This window comes from Carassius carassius, chromosome 7 (genome assembly GCF_963082965.1).
Source record: "Carassius carassius chromosome 7, fCarCar2.1, whole genome shotgun sequence".
NCBI lineage: Eukaryota > Metazoa > Chordata > Actinopteri > Cypriniformes > Cyprinidae > Carassius > Carassius carassius.
The window spans coordinates 30,029,843-30,048,424 of NC_081761.1; positions in this window are offsets into that span (position 1 = coordinate 30,029,843).

Here is an 18,582-nt window from a genome sequence, read left to right on the forward strand (position 1 = left end):
AAGATCCTGGTCTGTCGGCGCCTCGGCGGTCTCCCTCTTTGTCACCTACAGTAGCAGCAGCGCGTCAGGCACCATTCTGGTGTGTAAAGACACAGAAAACGCGAAGCAGGTGTCACGCAACTGACAAACAGCAGAAACGCCACGCTCACGCCACGCAGCCAGTGTGTCACCGGCCTTAGAATCAGCTGCAGGGTGGGATTTGCGCTGAACGCGAAGACTTCCGCCACTTAATATGTTCGTTTGGAAACATGAAAATGTATATGTTCCGCAAACAAAATATTGCATTCGGTCATTCGGTACACACGTGCACGTACGAATACACGTACCGTTACACCCCTAGTGTTCAGCATAAATCATCTCATTACAGCGGTGTAAATCACTCACTTTTTCGGGCAAGTGTTTTCACATTGAGGTTTTCAAAAGCCGGTGTGAATAAATATAGATTTAAATTCAAAGAGACAGGATGGTCTGTGCATGATCCGATGTTTTATTCAGACCATGATTAAATCAAGATTAACATCACGCACTAAACACTGTAGTGTGTGTTTCATTTCATACTCGGAGCCCGAGGTTACTCTCGTGCAGAAAGTCATACCAGGAAATTCCTAATATGGGCAACAGTGTCAAGTTATCGCTGTATGAAAACAGTTGTTTTCACACAAAAAAAAGGGGAACCACGGAATTTTTTGGACATATGAGGTTCCCTTTCATAGGTAACTTCGATGCTGCGGCGACATTGTTGAAGGAAACCATCTCGTGTTCTCAGCGACTTCTCATCAAATAGTGTTTAACTCCTCCTCGTGGACGCAATGAGTTTTTGGAAGTGTAAGGAGCCGTGTGGCAGGTTCATCACGAGGGGAGATACTCATGAAAGGTGCGTAGTGTGCTTGGGCCTACATCATGCACAGGCAGTGCTTAGTGGCCTTTCTTCTTGCCCTCATTGTGATAGCCTGCGGCTTAAAATACTGCGCTCGAAGGTCGCCCCCGCATCCAACCCCCTCCATGTCACTTCTGCGGCTGCCAAAGCACCGCAGGAGGCGATGGCATGGGGAGACATGTGCAACATGGTCGCTCACTCTCCCCGACTTGAGTGTAGAAAATGCGCAAAACTTTGTGGAACCCATCGTTTTTGCAAATGAGGATTTACAGCCTACCCCTATCTCCTTCGGTTGTGGGCCACATGACGATGACGTTTTATCTAACGTGGCCTCGTAGTCTGAGGACATCATGGCTGATGCATGCAGCTCTCTCCCTCCTAGTGGACAGGAGAAGTATCCACCCGCGCAGTGGATAAACTGGGGCTGGATTGGGAGTTTGAGAAGGCTGAGGCCCAACCTTCATCGAAGCTGGATGACCGCTTTCTAACCAGTCGTACACCTGCACAGCCCTGTAGGCCTTTGCCTTTTTTCCCGGACCTCACCAGGAGGTTTTGAGGTCCTGGAAACAGCCTTACTCTTCGCGCATTACTAACACTGCGGATTTTGTGGCTATACAGCGATGCCACCGGTGGAAGAGACTCTCGCAGGACATCTCGCGCCTAATTCGGCCACGGCTTGAAGGTCAAGTCAAGTCACATTTATTTATATAGGGCTTTAAACAAAATACATTGTGTCAAAGCAGCTGAACAACATTCATTAGGAAAACAGTGTGTCAATAATGCAAAATGACAGTTAAGTCAATGAATCAAGTCAACGATATCGCTGTAGATGAAGTGACCCCAACTAAGCAAGCCAGAGGCGACAGCGGCAAGGAATGAAACTCCATCAGTGACAGAATGGAGAAAAAAAACCTTGGGAGAAACCAGGCTCAGTTGGGGGGCCAGTTCTTCTCTGACCAGATGAAACCAGCAGTTTAATTCCAGGCTGCAGCAAAGTCAGATTGTGCAGAAGAATCATCTGTTTCCTGTGGTCTTGTCCTGGTGGTCATCTGAGACAAGGTCTTTACAGGGGATCTGTATCTGGGGCTCTAGTTGTCCTGGTCTCCGCTGTCTTTCAGGGATGTAGAGGTCCTTTCTAGGTGCCGATCCACCATCTGGTCTGGATACGTACTGGATCCGGGTGACTGCAGTGACCCCCTCATCTGGATACAGATTGGATCTGGTGGCAACGGTGACCTCGGAATAAGAGAGAAACAGACTAATATTAGCGTAGATGCCATTCTTCTAATGATGTAGCAAGTACATCGGGTGTTATTGGAAGTGTTCCCGGTTCCGGTTTACCTAATCAATGCAGCCTAAAAATCCTTTAATGGATTTAAATATTAAAAGCATATAAGTATTTTCTGTAAGCCAGGTTAAAAAGATGGGTCTTTAATCTAGATTTAAACTGCAAGAGTGTGTCTGCCTCCCGAACAATGTTAGGTAGGTTATTCCAGAGTTTAGGCTCCAAATAGGAAAAGGATCTGCCACCCACAGTTGATATTGATATTCTAGGTTTTTTCAAATTGCCTGAGTTTTGAGAACGTAGCAGACGTGGAGGATTAAGATGTAACAGGAGCTCATTCAAATACTAAGGTGCTAAACCATTCAGGGCTTTATAAGTAATAAGCAATATTTAAAAATCTATACGATGTTTGATAGGGAGCCAGTGCAGTGTTGACAGGACCGGGCTAATATGGTCATACTTCCTGGTTCTACTAAGAACTCTTGCTGCTGCATTTTGGACTAGCTGTGGTTGGTTTACTAAGCATGCAGAACAACCACCCAATAAAGCATTTACCTTGAGGTCATAAATGCATGGATTAACATTTCTGCATTTGAGATTGAGAGCATAGGCTGTAATTTAGATATATTTTTGAGATGGAAAAATGCAGTTTTACAAATGCTAGAAACGTGGCTTTCTAAGGAAAGATTGTTATCAAATAGCACACCTAGGTTCCTAACTGATAACGAAGAATTTACAGAGCAGCCATTAAGTCTTAGACAGTGTTCTAGGTTATTACATGCAGAGTTTTTAGGTCCTATAATCAACACTTCTGTTTTCTCCGAATTTAGCAGTAAGAAATTACTCGTCATCCAGTTTTTTATATCGACTATGCATTCCATTAGTTTTTCAAATTGGTGTGTTTCACCGGGCCACGAAGAAATATAGAGCTGAGTATCATCAGCATAACAGTGAAAGCTAACACCATGTTTCCTGATGATATCTCCCAAGGGTAACATATAAAGCGTGAAGAGTAGTGACCCTAGTAATGAGCCTTGAGGTACTCCATACTACACTTGTGATCGATATGATACCTCTTCATTCACTGCTACGAATTGATGAAGGTCATATAAGTATGATTTAAACCATGCTAATGCTCTTCCATTAATGCCAACAAAGTGTTCAAGTCTATGCAAAAGAATGGTCAGCACTAAGATCCAATAGAACTAATAGAGAGATATAACCACGATCAGTTGATAAGAGCAGGTCATTTGTAACTCTAGGGAGAGCAGTCTCAGTACTTCCTTCAAAGGTGTGTCGAGTCACATCCAGCCTACCAAGCCTACCAAGCGGAACTCTTAAAGGAATAAGGGAGATGGCATAACACCTGAGGCTGTGAAAGAACTGCGGAGAGAGGCACCTCGAGCAGCATTGGATCGAGCTACCACTTCGAGCGCCCCCTAGACACTCTGCGCAATCCAGCCTTCAGAGTTCGAGGGACAGCCTAAGGTTCTGGCAAAGACGGCCCATTTCTGATGGCTCACACAACTGCCGTGTTTTCACTAGCGACGGGGCCCGATGTTCATCTTTTTGGATTAATTCCTGCCGTGTTTTGGAATGCTTGCCTGGCATTTCACAATGGGTGTTACGGGTGTTACCTCCTTTCCACAGAATTCTTCCCACGGTTGTGAAGCCAAAGGAAATCGTGGTGCTGTGGCAATAGATGTCATCTCTGCTGAGGAAAGTGGCTATAGAAGAAGTACACCCCTATCAGATGGAGTCAGGTTTTTTGTTGTGCCAAAAAAAGGTGGCGGTTTACGACAGATATTGGATTTACGCTGTTTGTATCTTGCACTCAGGACGAGCAAATTCAAGATGTTAACGGTAAAGTCTATTCTGTCTCAGATTCAACCAAATAATTGTTTTGTCACGATCAATCTGAAGGATGCTTATTTTCATATTCAGAGCATCAACAGACACAGGAAGTTCCTCAGATTCGCTTTAGAGGGCAAAGCATATCAATACTGTGTTCTTCCCTTCAACTTAGCCTTGGCTCCTCGAACATTTACAAAATGCATGGACACAGTTCTGGCCCGTTTGGCTCCAGGGCATTCGTGGGTTCATTGTGGAAATGATGACGATCGGCTGGTGTTAGCACAATCACAGACTTAAGCACACTCTCATCGGGACCTTGTGCTGAATTATCTAAACAGCCTGGGCTTACATACAAATTTCCAGAAGAGTATTTTAATTCCTTCTCAATGGATAACCTTTCTGGGAATAGACTTGGACTCTTGCACGATGACAGCAAGATTGTCTCTCCCGCGCGTTCACTCTCTCACGTCATGCCTGCGCCACTTCAAAACAGGTCGCTCAGTGACAGTGAGTTTGTGCCTCAGACTTTTGGGTCTAATGGCAGCAGCACCCCCTGTAATCCATCTGGGATTGCTTCACATGCGCCCATTTCAGTGGTGGACGAAAAGCCAAAAGATTTCACCCCGTTGTTTTCCGCATCAGGCGATTTCGGTGACATGGAGGTGTATGTCAATAAAACCTTGGATGTCAGCCAAATTCTTTCACAATGGATGCGTCTTTGACCAGTTGGGGAGCTGTTTGTCAGGGACACCCAGCTCACAGAGTATGGACGGCCACACAGCGTGGCTGGAATAAAAAACAGGTTGGAATTGCTGGCAGTTTTTCTAGCTCTCCAGTATTTCTCAAATCTGCTGATCGGCCGTCATGTATTAATCAGGTCAGACAACATAACGGTTGTGTCGTGAATCATCAAAGAGGATTACGCTCTCGCCCCCTGTGCAGGCTGGCGAGGAATATTCTTCTTTGGTCTCAGAACAGATTTCTGTCAATCCGAGTGGTTCATGTCCCCGGGTACTTGAACTTCAGAGCGGATTTTCTCTCCAGACATAGCCTAGAGGAAGGGGAATGGAGGTCGCACCCCCAAATGGTGAGCCTCATATGGCGAGTATTTGGAGAAGCGAAAGTGGATTTATTCGCACAGAGCACAACTACGCAGCAAAACTATGCATTGCCCGCTGTGGTTCTCCCTATGCTCTCCATCGCCCAAGGCTTGGATGCATTAGCACACGATTGGCCCAGGACCAACTTATATGCTTTTCCTCCAATTCGACTAATTCCAGCAGTGCTATCCAGAATATGGCTGGACAGAGTGGAGCAGCTGCTGTTGGTGGCTCCGTGGTGGCCCACTCAACCGTGGTTTGCGGAACTGGTCAATTGGCTAATGGGCTCTCAGTGGGAGATTCCCCTCAGACAGGACTTAGTATCCCAAGCACGAGGAATGATTTGGCACCCAAGGCCAGATCTATGGAAGCTGTGGGCATGGCCTCTGAGTGGCATGAGTTAAAGCTGCAGTAGGTAACTTTTGTAAAAATGTATTTTTTACATATTTTTTAAACATGTCATTATGTCCTGACAGTAGAATATGAGACAGATAATCTGTGAAAAAATCAAGCTCCTCTGGATCCTCCCAGTGGTTCTATTGCCATTTGCAGAAATACACCGCTCCCGGTAAGAAACAACCAATCAGAGCTGCGGTCTGTAACTTTTTTTGTGTTAAAAATGTACAGTCATGGCCAAAAGTTTTGAGAAATACATAAATATTGGAAATTGGAAAAGTTGCTGCTTAAGTTTTTATAATAGCAATTTGCATATACTCCAGAATGTTATGAAGAGTGATCAGATGAATTGCATAGTCCTTCTTTGCCATGAAAATCAACTTAATCCCAAAAAACCTTTCCACTGCATTTCATTGCTGTCATTAAAGGACCTGCTGAGATCATTTCAGTAATCGTCTTGTTAACTCAGGTGAGAATGTTGACTAGCACAAGGCTGGAGATCATTATGTCAGGCTGATTGGGTTAGAATGGCAGACTTGACATGTTAAAAGGAGGGTGATGCTTGAAATCATTGTTCTTCCATTGTTAACCATGGTGACCTGCAAAGAAACGCATGCAGCCATCATTGCATTGCATAAAAATGGCTTCACAGGCAAGGATATTGTGGCTACTTAGATTGCACCTAAATCAACAATTTATAGGATCATCAAGAACTTCAAGGAATGAGGTTCCATTCTTGTAAAGAAGGCTTCAGGGCGTCCAAGAAAGTCCAGCAGGCTTCAGGGCGTCCAAGAAAGTCCAGCAAGGGCCAGGATCGTCTCCTAAAGAGGATTCAGCTGCAGGATCGGTGTGCCACCAGTGCAGAGCTTGCTCAGGAATGGCAGCAGGCAGGTGTGAGCGCATCTGCATGCACACTGAGGCGAACACTTTTGGAAGATGGCCTGGTGTCAAGAAGGGCAGCAAAGAAGCCACTTCTCTCCAAAAAAATCATCAGGGACAAACTGATCTTCTGCAGAAAGTATAATGAATGGACTGCTGAGGACTGGGGCAAAGTCATATTCTCCGATGAAACCCCTCTCCGATTGTTTGAGGCATCTGGAAAAAGGCTTGTCCGGAAAAGAAAAGGTGAGCGCTACCATCAGTCCTGTGTCATGCCAACAGTAAAGCATCCTGACACCATTCATGTGTGGGGTTGCTTCTCATCCAAGTGGGCTCACTAACAACTCTGCCCAAAAACACAGCCATGAATAAAGAATGGTACCAAAATACCCTCCAACAGCAACTTCTTCCAACAATCCAACAACAGTTTGGTGAAGAACAATGCATTTTCCAGCACGATGGAGCACCGTGCCAAAAGGCAAAAGTGATAACTAAGTGGCTCGGGAACCAGAATGTTGAAATTTTGGGTCCATGGCCTGGAAACTCCCCAGATCTTAATCCCATTGAGAACTTGTGGTCAATCCTAAAGAGGCGGGTGGACAAACAAAAACCCACTAATTCTGACAAACTCCAAGAAGTGATTATGAAAGAATGGGTTGCTATCAGTCAGGATTTGGCCCAGAAGTTGATTGGCCCAGTCGAATTGCAGAGGTCCTGAAAAAGAAAGGCCAACACTGCAAATACTGACTCTTTGCATAAATGTTATGTAATTGTCGATAAAAGCCTTTGAAACGTATGAAGTGCTTGTAATTATATTTCAGTACATCACAGAAACAACTGAAACAAAGATCTAAAAGCAGTTTAGCAGCAAACTTTTTGAAAACTGATATTTATGTAATTCTCAAAACTTTTGGCCATGACAGTATAAAATGTATATAATAAGCGAGTACACCATGAATCCATTTTCCGAACCGTGTTTTTAGCCTGTCCTGAATCACTAGGGTACACCTATAATAAGTGTTTATATTCTGACTATTTTAGATTGCTTCGGGGGTACCGCGGCGGAGTAACCCAGTACCTTTGTGATTCTTCATAGACATAAACAGAGAGAAATAGCTCCGAACCGTGTTTTTAGGCTGTCCTGAATCACTAGGGTACACCTATAATAAGTGTTTATATTCTGACTATTTTAGATTGCTTCGGGGGTACCGCGGCGGAGTAACCCAGTACCTTTGTGATTCTTCATAGACATAAACAGAGAGAAATAGTTCCGGCTACAATGTTCTTCCGCAAGACGCAAGCAGTTCTGTTTATTAACCCCTAGAGCATCAAAAGTTACCGACTGGAGCTTTAATACCGTATGTCCCTGTCTTTCAGTTGAAACCACAGAGACTATAATGAATTCTAGGGCAGCTTCTAAGAGACACTTACATGCTTTGAAATGGAAACTGTTTAACGCCTGGTGTGTAATTCGTAATATGGATCCAGTTTATGTCTATCAGGACATCCATTTGAGCCCTTTGAAACTGAATCGGAAAAAAATCCTGACTTTAAAGACAGTTCTTTTTGTGGCTTTATCCTCCCTCAAGAGAGTTCAGGCTCTTTCTGTTTCCCCCTTGTGCATGGACTTTGCACCAGGTTTTGTGAAAGTTTTGCTGCGACCAAATCCTAAATATGTCCCTAAGGTCGCCCCGAACCCTTTTCACTATCAGCAAGTGGTCTTGGAAGCTTTCCCCCCTGAAGAGGCGGGGCTATGAGATCTGAGACTTTGCCCTGTCAGAGCGCTGAAGACTTATGTTTGTAGCTCCATGGCGTGAGTCGGACCAGCTGTTTGTCTGTTTTGGACAAAAAAATAGAGGCCATGCTGTCACAAAGCAACTCATGTCCCATTGGTTGGTGAAGGCTATATCTTTAGCCTATGAGGCACGCGGACACGCTTTGGCCTTAGGAATTAGAGCTCATTCCAAGAGAGCAGTGGCTTCATCGCAGGCTTTTCTCAGTGGATCTTCTATGGATAATATCTGTGTTGCAGTAGGATGGTCCTCACCGAGCACTTTTGTCAAGTTTTACAGTCTGGGAGTGAGGATGGCTCCTGGCTCTCGGGTTCTCTCCGCTTGAGCAGATGCTTTCCTTGGATCCCAGCTATCTCAGATACGTCAGGCGTTATGGTATAGGGTTCCCATACGGTGATGTCACTGCAGCTTCAAAGTGACCTGTGAAAGGGAACATCTCGGTTAAGTATGTAACCATGGTTCCCTGAATAGGGAACAAGATGCTGCAGTCCTGGTCATTCCGTACCTTAATAGCGTTTTTCTTCAGTTCATGAAATCTGAGAGAAATACTGGTATACTATGCGTATGCATGTGTAGGGTATTTGGCCAATAAAATTGGCGGGATGGTATAGGTCTTCAGACATTCATCACACCGAAAGGGGTTCCCATACAGTGACGTCACAGCATCTCGTTCCCTATTCAGGGAACCGTGGTTACATACGTAACCAATATGATTTTACACATACAATTGCGACAATATATGGTTTATTTGTGTTTTTCCAAGTAATTTCCAGCAGGTAATAAATAAAGTATATGAACAATGCAGTGCTAATAAAAAAAGGCAATTAAAAGCTAGAAATTACAGAATAATTAAAGTTGCAGTATAAAATATACAGTACCAGTCAAAAGTTTTTGAACAATAAGCTTGTCAATGTTTTTTAAAGAAGTCTCTTCTGTTTACCAAGCTTGCATTTATTTGATCCAAAGTACAGCAAAACAGTAAAAAATTTAAATATTTTTACTTGGCTATTTAAAATAAGTTTTCTATGAATATATTTTAAAATGTTTATATATATATATATATATATATATATATATATATATATATATATATATATATATATATACAGTTAGAGCACCCTCATTAATTTAAGAAGCACCCTCAGTAATTTGATTCTGGAGCCAGGCCTGGGCTGAGCAGCTATGTCAATGGTTTAAATAAATAAATAAATAATAAATAAATAAAAAGGTTTGGACACACACAAACAAACAAACACACACACACACACACACACACACACACACACACCTGTCAGTTTCTGAATTGACTTAACAGCTCTATCTGGTGGGAAAAAAGTGACAATACAGGAAGGAGAGAGCTGGGTAAATTGTCAAACTTTTCAAACTTGTATAACATTCATATTTTATCTCATTACAGAGTTGTACACTGTTGAATAGAAAATATGCACTTGTGACAATTTGCCCCATCGGCGGGTAAATTGTCACACTACATTATCTAAAAATAAGGACACAACTACTTAATTATTGATTTAAATTTTTTTATTCAAAACAGATCTGGCAATATAAACAATCATGTCTAGAAAATTTGGGAAAAAAATGATTTCAATCCAAACAATGTGGAATGTGTGGATTATTTCAATCCAAACAATGTGTTTATTTGTACTGGGGCAATTTGTCACATGTGACGACTTGCCCCAAAATCATTGAGACAACTTTCCCCAAACTGACATGTGCTAATGTTGGCAAAATCTCAAGGTTAGCTCAACATAGCACGTCAGCTATCAAAACACACATTATTATCTCCTCTATTTTGTACAAAATAATAATTTTTTACATTCATACCTAACAAAATTGTATTGCATTAAAAGTGCACATTTTTTACTTTTTAAGACACAAAAATAGGAAAATTGTGCTAACCTCAGATTAGAGCGATCTTGAGCAAATGTGAACAGGAAATTGACTATAGAAGAAGAAGTCACACAAAGTGGCTATTTGATTTTTGAGACAGAGCCTCTAGTGTTGGGAGTTATGAACAGTGTAACAACTTACCCATGTGACAACTTACCCCACTCTCCCCTACTTTAAGTGTTATACAGCCAACAAGTTAATTCCAACTCGTCATATTTTGACGCTTGATCAGGACAACTTTTTTGCACTCAGGGTAACATCTCGGTTACGTATGTAACCACGGTTCCCTGAATAGGGAACGAGATGCTGCGGTTACGTCACCGTATGGGAACATCCCTCGGTGTGACGAATGTCTGAAGCCCTATACCATCCCGCCAATCTTATTGGCCAAATAGCGCTTGGCACCGCCCTACGCATGCGTACGCATCGTATACCTGAGTGCCGCCCGCTATTTCGCTCAGATTTCATGAACTGAAGAAATGCTATCAAGGTACGGAACGACCTGGACCGCAGCATCTCGTTCCCTATTCGGGGAACCGTGGTTACATACGTAACAGAGATGTTCCCTTTCATAGGTCACTTCGATGCTGCGGTGACGTCACCATATGGGAACCCTATACCATCACGCCTGACGTACCTGATAGTTGGAATCCAAGGAAAGCATCTGCTCAAGCGGACAGAACCCGGGAGCCAGGAGCCAGGAGCCATCCTCACATCCAGACTGTAAAACTTGACAAAAGTGCTTGGTGAGGAATATCCTGCCGCAGCACAGACATCATATATAGAAGAACCACTGAGAAAGCTTGTGATGAAGCCACTGCTCTCATGGAAAAAGATCTAACTCCTAAGGGCAAAGCGAGTCCGCGCCTCATAGGCTAAAGATATAGTCTCCAACAGCCAATGGGACATGCGCTGCTTTGTGACAGCATGGCCTCTATTTTGTGTCCTAACAGACAAGCTGGTCTGACTCACGCCATGGAGCTGTTCGATCAAAATAAGTCTTCAGCGCTCTGACAGGGCAAAGACTCAGATCTCCTGACCCTGCCTCTGCAGGGGGTAAAGCCTCCAGGACCACTTGTTGAAAGTGAAAAGGGTTCGAAAATCCATGCACGAGGGTGAAACAGAAAAAGCCTGTAAATCCCCAACTCTCTTGAGGGAGGATAAAGCCACAAGAAGAACTGTCTTTAGTCAGGATTCTATCCGGTATAGTTTCAAAGGGCTCAAACGGATGCCCTTATAAACCTTGCAACACAATGGATAAATCCAATGAAGGAACTCGCACAGGGCAGAAAGGCCTCAGCCGTCGCGCACCTTGTATAAAACGAGAGACCAGCGGATGACGGCCCACTTAAGCACCATCTATATATATGTGGTAAGCTGAAATGGCCGCCACGTAAACTTTCAGAGTGGCTGGCGTTACTCCATCAGAGAAACGGTCTTGAAGGAACTGAAGCCACTGGGCAGTAAACCGGATCCAATTATGAATTCCACACCAGGTCGTAAACAGTTTCCATTTGAAAGCATATAAGCGTCTCGTAGAAGCTGCCCTAGAATTCATTATAGTCTCGGTGGTTTCAACAGAAAGACCGGGACATATTAACTCACTCCACTCAGAGGCCACACCCACAGCTTCCATAGATCTGGCCCTGGTGCCAAATCATTCCCTGTGCTTGTGATAGTAAGTCCTGTCTGAGGGGAATCTCCATGGAGAGCCTGCTAACAGACTGACCAGGTCCGCAAACCACGGCTGTGTGGGCCACCATGGGGCCACCAGCAGCAGCTGCTCCACTCTGTCCAGCCGTATCCTGGACAGATAACACCGCTGGAATAGACGAATCGGGGGGAAAGCATACAAGCTGGTTCTGGGCCAATTGTGAGCTAACGCATCCAGGGGGCGATGGAGGGCATAGGGAGAACCACAGCGGGCAATGCGTAGTCATGCTCGACGCAAATAAGTCCACTCTTGCTTCTCCAAATATTTGCCATAAAAGGCTCACCGTTTGGGGATGCAACCTCCATTCCCCTTGCTCCAGAGTCTGTCTGAATAGCAAATCCACTCCGAAGTTCAAACGTCCGGGGACATGAACCGCTCGGATCGACAGAAATCTGTTCTGAGACCAATGAAGAATATTTCTCGCCAGCCTGCACAGGGGGCGAGAGCGTATCCTCCTTGATGATTCAGATACGACACAAACACTATGTTGTCTGACCTGAGTAGTACATGACGGCCGATAAGCAGATTCGAGAAATACTGGAGAGCTAGAAAAACCGCCAGTAATTCCAACCTGTTTATATGCCAACTGTGTTGTGTCGCCGTCCATACTCCGTGAGCTGAGCGCCCTTGACAAACAGCTCCCCAACCGGTCAAAAACACAGTATTGATACGCTTTGCCCTCTAAAGCGAATCGGAGAGGGGTCTACTTTTTGGCCCGCAGAGATGCTCCTGCTGCAGCACCACGATTTGGTTAACAACCATGGGAGATTTCCACGGCAAAAAGGCGGGCCTTTCTGAACTGAATGGTGTATCCGTGACGAATTGTGCGTAACACCCATTGTGAAAATGCCAGGCAAGCGCTACCCTGCGGCCCATAAAACGTAGTGGTTTCCAAGCCTCCGCCTGCAGCGTTCCCACATGCATTAACGTCCGAGCACGGAAAGCTCACAGCGTCCGTAAGCAAGGAAAGCGCATGTGTAAAAGTCACTAAGTTTCGTTGTGTCTAATTCTGAAGCGTATCCACGGCAGAATTCCATCCATCCATCTTCTTAAGCTTATCCGGGGCCGGGTCGCGGGGACAGCAGTCTAAGCAGAGCACCCCAGACTTCCCTCTCCCTAGACACTTCCTCCAGCTCTTCTGGGGAGACACCGTGGCGTTCCCAGGCCAGCCGGGAGACATAGTCTCTCCAGTGTGTCCTAGGTCTTCCCCGGGGTCTCCTCCCAGTGGGACGCGCCCGGAACACCTTCCCGGGGAGGGGCGTCCAGGAGGCATCCGGAACAGATGCCCGAGCCACCTCAGCTGACCGCTCTCGATGTGGAGGAGCAGCGGCTCTACTCTGAGCTCCTCCCGGGTGACTGAGCTTCTCACCCTATCTCTAAGGGATCGCCCAGCCACCCTGCGGAGAAAGCTCATTTCGGCCGCCTGTATCCGGGATCTTGTCCTTTCGGTCATGACCCAAAGCTCATGACCATAGGTGAGAGTAGGAACGTAGATTGACCGGTAAATCGAGAGCTTCGCCTTGCGGCTCAGCTCTTTCTTCACCACGACAGACCGGTACATCGACCGCATTACTGCAGAAGCTGCACCGATCCGTCTGTCAATCTCCCGTTCCATCCTTCCCTCACTCGTGAACAAGACCCCAAGATACTTAAACTCCTCCACTTGAGGTAGGAACTCTCCACCAACCTGATGTGGGCAAGCCACCCTTTTCCGACTGAGGACCATGGCCTCGGATTTGGAGGTGCTGATTCTCATCCCAGCCGCTTCACACTCGGCTGCAAACCGTCCCAGTGCATGCTGAAGGTCCTGGCTTGATGAGGCCAACACGACAACATCATCCGCAAAGAGCAGAGACGAAATCGTGTTGTCACCAAACCTGACCCCCTCCGGCCCCTGGCTGCGCCTAGAAATTCTGTCCATAAAAATCATGAACAGAACCGGCGACAAAGGGCAGCCCTGCCGGAGTCCAACACGCACCGGGAACAAGTCTGACTTACTGCTGGCAATACGAACCAAGCTCCTGCTCCGGTCGTACAGGGACCGGATAGCCCTTAGCAAAGGGCCCCGGATCCCATACTCCCGGAGCACCCTCCACAGGCCGCCGCGAGGTACACAGTCGAATGCCTTCTCCAAATCCACAAAGCACATGTGGACTGGTTGGGCAAACTCCCATGAACCCTCCAGCACCCTGTAGAGGGTATAGAGCTGGTCCAGTGTTCCACGGCCTGGACGAAAACCACACTGTTCCTCCTGAATCCGAGGTTCTACTATTGGCCGGATTCTCCTCTCCAGTACCCTGGCATAGACTTTCCCAGGAAGGCTGAGAAGTGTGATCCCCCAGTAGTTGGAACACACCCTCCGGTCCCCCTTCTTAAAAAGAGGGACCACCACCCCGGTCTGCCATCCCAGAGGCACCATCCCCGACTGCCACGCGATGCTGCAGAGGCGTGTCAGCCAAGACAGCCCCACAATATCCAGAGACTTGAGGTACTCAGGGCGGATCTCATCCACCCCCGGTCCCTTCCCACCGAGGAGTTTCTTGACTACCTCGGTGACTTCAGCTTGGGTGATGGACGAGTCCACATCTGAGCCCTCAGCCTCTGCTTCCTCAATGGAAGACGTGACAGCGGGATTGAGGAGATCCTCGAAGTATTCCTTCCACCGTCCAACGACATCCCCAGTTGAGGTCAACAGCTCCCCACCTCTACTGTAAACAGCGTTGGTAGGGCACTGCTTCCCTCTCCTGAGGCGCCGGACGGTTTGCCAGAATCTCTTCGAGGCCGACCGATAGTCCTTCTCCATGGCCTCACCGAACTCCTCCCAGGCCCGAGTTTTTGCCTTCCCAACCACCCGGGCTGCAGTCCGCTTGGCCTGCCGGTACCTGTCAGCTGCCTCAGGAGTCCCACAAGCCAACCAGGCCCGATAGGACTCCTTCTTCAGCTTGACGGCATCCCTTACTTCCGGTGTCCACCACCAGGTTCGGGGATTGCCGCCTCGACAGGCACCGGAGACCTTACGGCCACAGCTCCGAGCGGCCGCTTCAACAATGGAGGTGGAGAACATGGTCCACTCGGATATCTCCAGAGTATCGGATATCTCAATATCTCCAGCCTAACTCGGGATCCGGTCGAAGCTCTGCCGGAGGTGGGAGTTGAAGATCTCTCTGACAGGAGACTCGGCCAAACGTTCCCAGCAGACCCTCACAGTGCGTTTGGGTCTGCCGAGTCTGTCCAGCTTCCTCCCCCGCAATCGGATCCAACTCACCACCAGGTGGTGATCGGTTGACAGCTCCGCCCCTCTCTTCACCCGAGTGTCCAAGACATACGGCCGGAGGTCGGATGAAACGACCACAAAGCCGATCATCGACCTACGGCCTAGGGTGTCCTGGTGCCACGTGTACTGATGGACACCCTTATGCTTGAACATGGTGTTCGTTATGGACAAGCTGTAACTAGCACGGAAAGTGCTCCGACTGGGGACTCCATCGTTTTACTGGGGGACTTCAACGCCCACGTGGGCAACGACAGTGACACCTGGAGGGGCGTGATTGGGAGGAACGGCCCCCCTGATCTGAACCCGAGCGGTGTTCAGTTATTGGGCACGGCAGAATTAAATCCAACAAAATGAACATCGGGTCACGCCGCTAGCGTGATTACAGCAGCTGTGTGAGCCGTCATAAACAGGCTGTCTTAGTCAGCCTCTTGTGCCGTCCCTCAAACTTTGAAGGCTGGATTGTGCAGAGTGTCTGAGGGGGCGCTCAAGTGATAGCTCGATCCAATGATGCTGCGAGACAGTCAGTGTTAGAGCGTGGGGACTGCAGTGAGAGGGTTGGATGTGCATTAGCGGTCCAACAGCTCTCTCTAATGGAGGGCACAGTCCCTGGCGAACAGGAAGGGTAGCATATGCGTCAAAGTTGCTGCGTTTCGTTGTGTATAATCCTGAAGCGTATCCACGACAGGATTTAATCAAACAAGATAAACATCGGGCCACGCCGCTAGCGAGAACGTGGCAGCTGTGAGCCGTTCATAAACTGGCCGTCTTTGTCAGACTCTTGTGCCGTTCCTCAGACTCTGAAGGCTGGATTGTGCAGAGTGTCTGAGGGGGCGCTCAAGTGATAGCTCAATCCAATGATGCTCGAGGTGCCTTCGCTGCAAGACAGTCAATGTTAGAGCGTGGGGACTGCAGTGAGAGGGTTGGATGTGCATTAGCAGTCCAACAGCACTCTCTAGTGGAGGGCACAGTCCCTGACAAACAGGAAGGGAAGCGCATGCGTCAAAGTCACTGCGTTTCATTGTGTATAATCCTAAAGCGTATCCACGGCAGCATTTAATCCAACAAGATAAACATCGGGCCACGCCGCGAGCGAGAACGCGGCAGCTGTGTGAGCCATTATAAACTGGCCGTCTTTGTCAGCCTCTTGTGACGTCCCTCAAACTCTGAGGACTGCATTGTGCAGAGTGTCTGAGGGGTCGCTCAAATGATAGCTCAATCCAATGATGCTCGAGGTGCCTTTGCTGCGAGACAGTCAATGTTAGAGCATGGGGATTGAGGATGAGAGGCTTTTGCCGTCCAACTCAGGTTTTTGTAATGTCGGTGAGATTAGCCAAGGTGGCACTCGACCGTTAACATCCCCGTCATAGAACGGTTCACTGCTCGGGCAGTATGTTTGGGAGCACTTAGCGCCAAATCTGTTGCCCCAGCAGGTTTTTCACAGCCTCCGATTGTAATATCTTTCTCGTTAAGAACCGCCATAAGTGAAGTAAATTTGCCGAGATTAGACGTGACTCAACACGCCTTCGACGAGACTTTAGGCTTTGGCCGAGTTCGGTGCGATCCGTTCAGCTAGAGAGTTCGTCCACAGCGGCATCGCTGTATAACAGCAGTCTGCCATGTCAGCAATGGTGGCGAAACCTGCGGCATTCGTGACGTGCGCTGATTAAGGCTGCTTCCAGGACCTCGAAACCTCTTGGTGGAGGTCCGTGAAGAAGGGTAGCGGCTCACAGGGGGGATAGTTTATCCACCACGCGGGTAACCACATTCAACAGCACACTGAGGAAGGGGAGGCGCGTTTCTCCTGTCCACTTGGAGGGAGTGAACCGCATGTGCCGGCCAGAGCCTACTCTGAGTCCGAAGCCGCGGTGGACAAAAATAGTTTGAAAAAGCAAATCTGCTGATTAACACGCTCGAGTGGGGGAGAGCGAGCAAAGTGGAAAAACTCCAGTGCATCACTGTATTCATAGTCAAAGCAGCACAAATCGCCCCAAACCACCACCTTTCCTCGGCGACCGCAGAAGCGTAACGGTGGGGGTTAGACGCGAGGCAACCTATAGAAAATACACTCCAGAGCGCAGATTCTTTTTTTTATTTTATTTTTTTTACTGTAGCCGTAGGCTATCACGGAGAGAACATGTAAAGAGGCTGCTAACGAACCTCTCATGAGTGCCTCCTCGTGATAAACCCATTATACGGCTCTTCCTTTCGTTGACTCATCGCGTCCGCGAAGAGGAGTTGAACACTGCTCGAAGAAAAAAACGCTGAGAACGCGAGATGGTTTCCTTAGGGCACAGATGATTTGCTTTCCTGAAGGAATGAAATCTGAGCGAAATAGCGGGCGGCACTCAGGTATACGATGCGTACGCATACGTAGGGCAGTGCCAAGCACTATTTGGCCAATAGGATTGGTGGGATGGTATAGGGCTTCAGACATTCGTAACACCGAGGGGTGTTCCCATACGGTGACGTCAACGCAGCATCGAAGTGACCTATGAAAGGGAACCCTTTAGTGTCACTTATTATTTGTATTTTTTTTTTTTTTTTTGACATACAGGGTACTTCACTGCTTTCAGTCGTTTGCCTTATGCATCAGATCAACACGCATTTTAATAGTTGGCATGCATTTGTAAAAATATAAATAATTGTATATACATTCATATTTTCATAGATATACAGCACCTTTTCCCAATTGAGTAGAATCATAAGATGAACCCTATTCTTCTTCTTAGAGTTTAGAAGTTACTCCACTTCCATACGTTTGCATGAGTGGGAATTTACTGCAATGGCAAAAGCTGATTTAAATCACTTTTATGCTGAAGAACTATTCTTGGCTAAACAGGCACTTAATGGCCCGGTTTCACAGACAGGGCTTAGACTAAGCCAGGATTAGACCATAGATCAATTAGGACATTTAAGTAATTTTTATAAACATGCATAGAAAAAAACATTACCGATGTGCATCTTAAAACTAAAAAGGCACTGATATATTTTTAAGATCAGTCAGTGCAAGTTTATTTCAGTGGAAACAGCTCAGACTTACATTTTAGTCTAGGACTAGTCTTAAGCCCTGTCTGTGAAACCAGGGGAATACGTTTATTATTATTAAATATTTATCATCTACTACTTTTTTTCCCCATTTATTTCAACTCAACTCATGCCTAAAGGGAAACCAAAAAATGGGCTCTACTGAGTTTTTCTTGGGCTATCTACCACAAATATTGTAGTGCACTTAAGATTCAGAGATGTGAACATCTATTTGAAAAATGGATATGAAAAACATTTATTTCATCAAAAGGCTGAAACACAAACAACAGTTGCTGCAAGAACATCAATTTATTAAAAAAGACAAAAAAAAGTGCTTTTTTTTCTGAAAGCACTTTGTTTCATATTTCGTTATGCATAAAAAACTGCAGAATCAGATTACCGTAACAAAATATCCTACAGTATTTTATGAAAATTAAATGACGCAATGAAGCAAAAAGGATTTCTCGCTCTGTCTCTT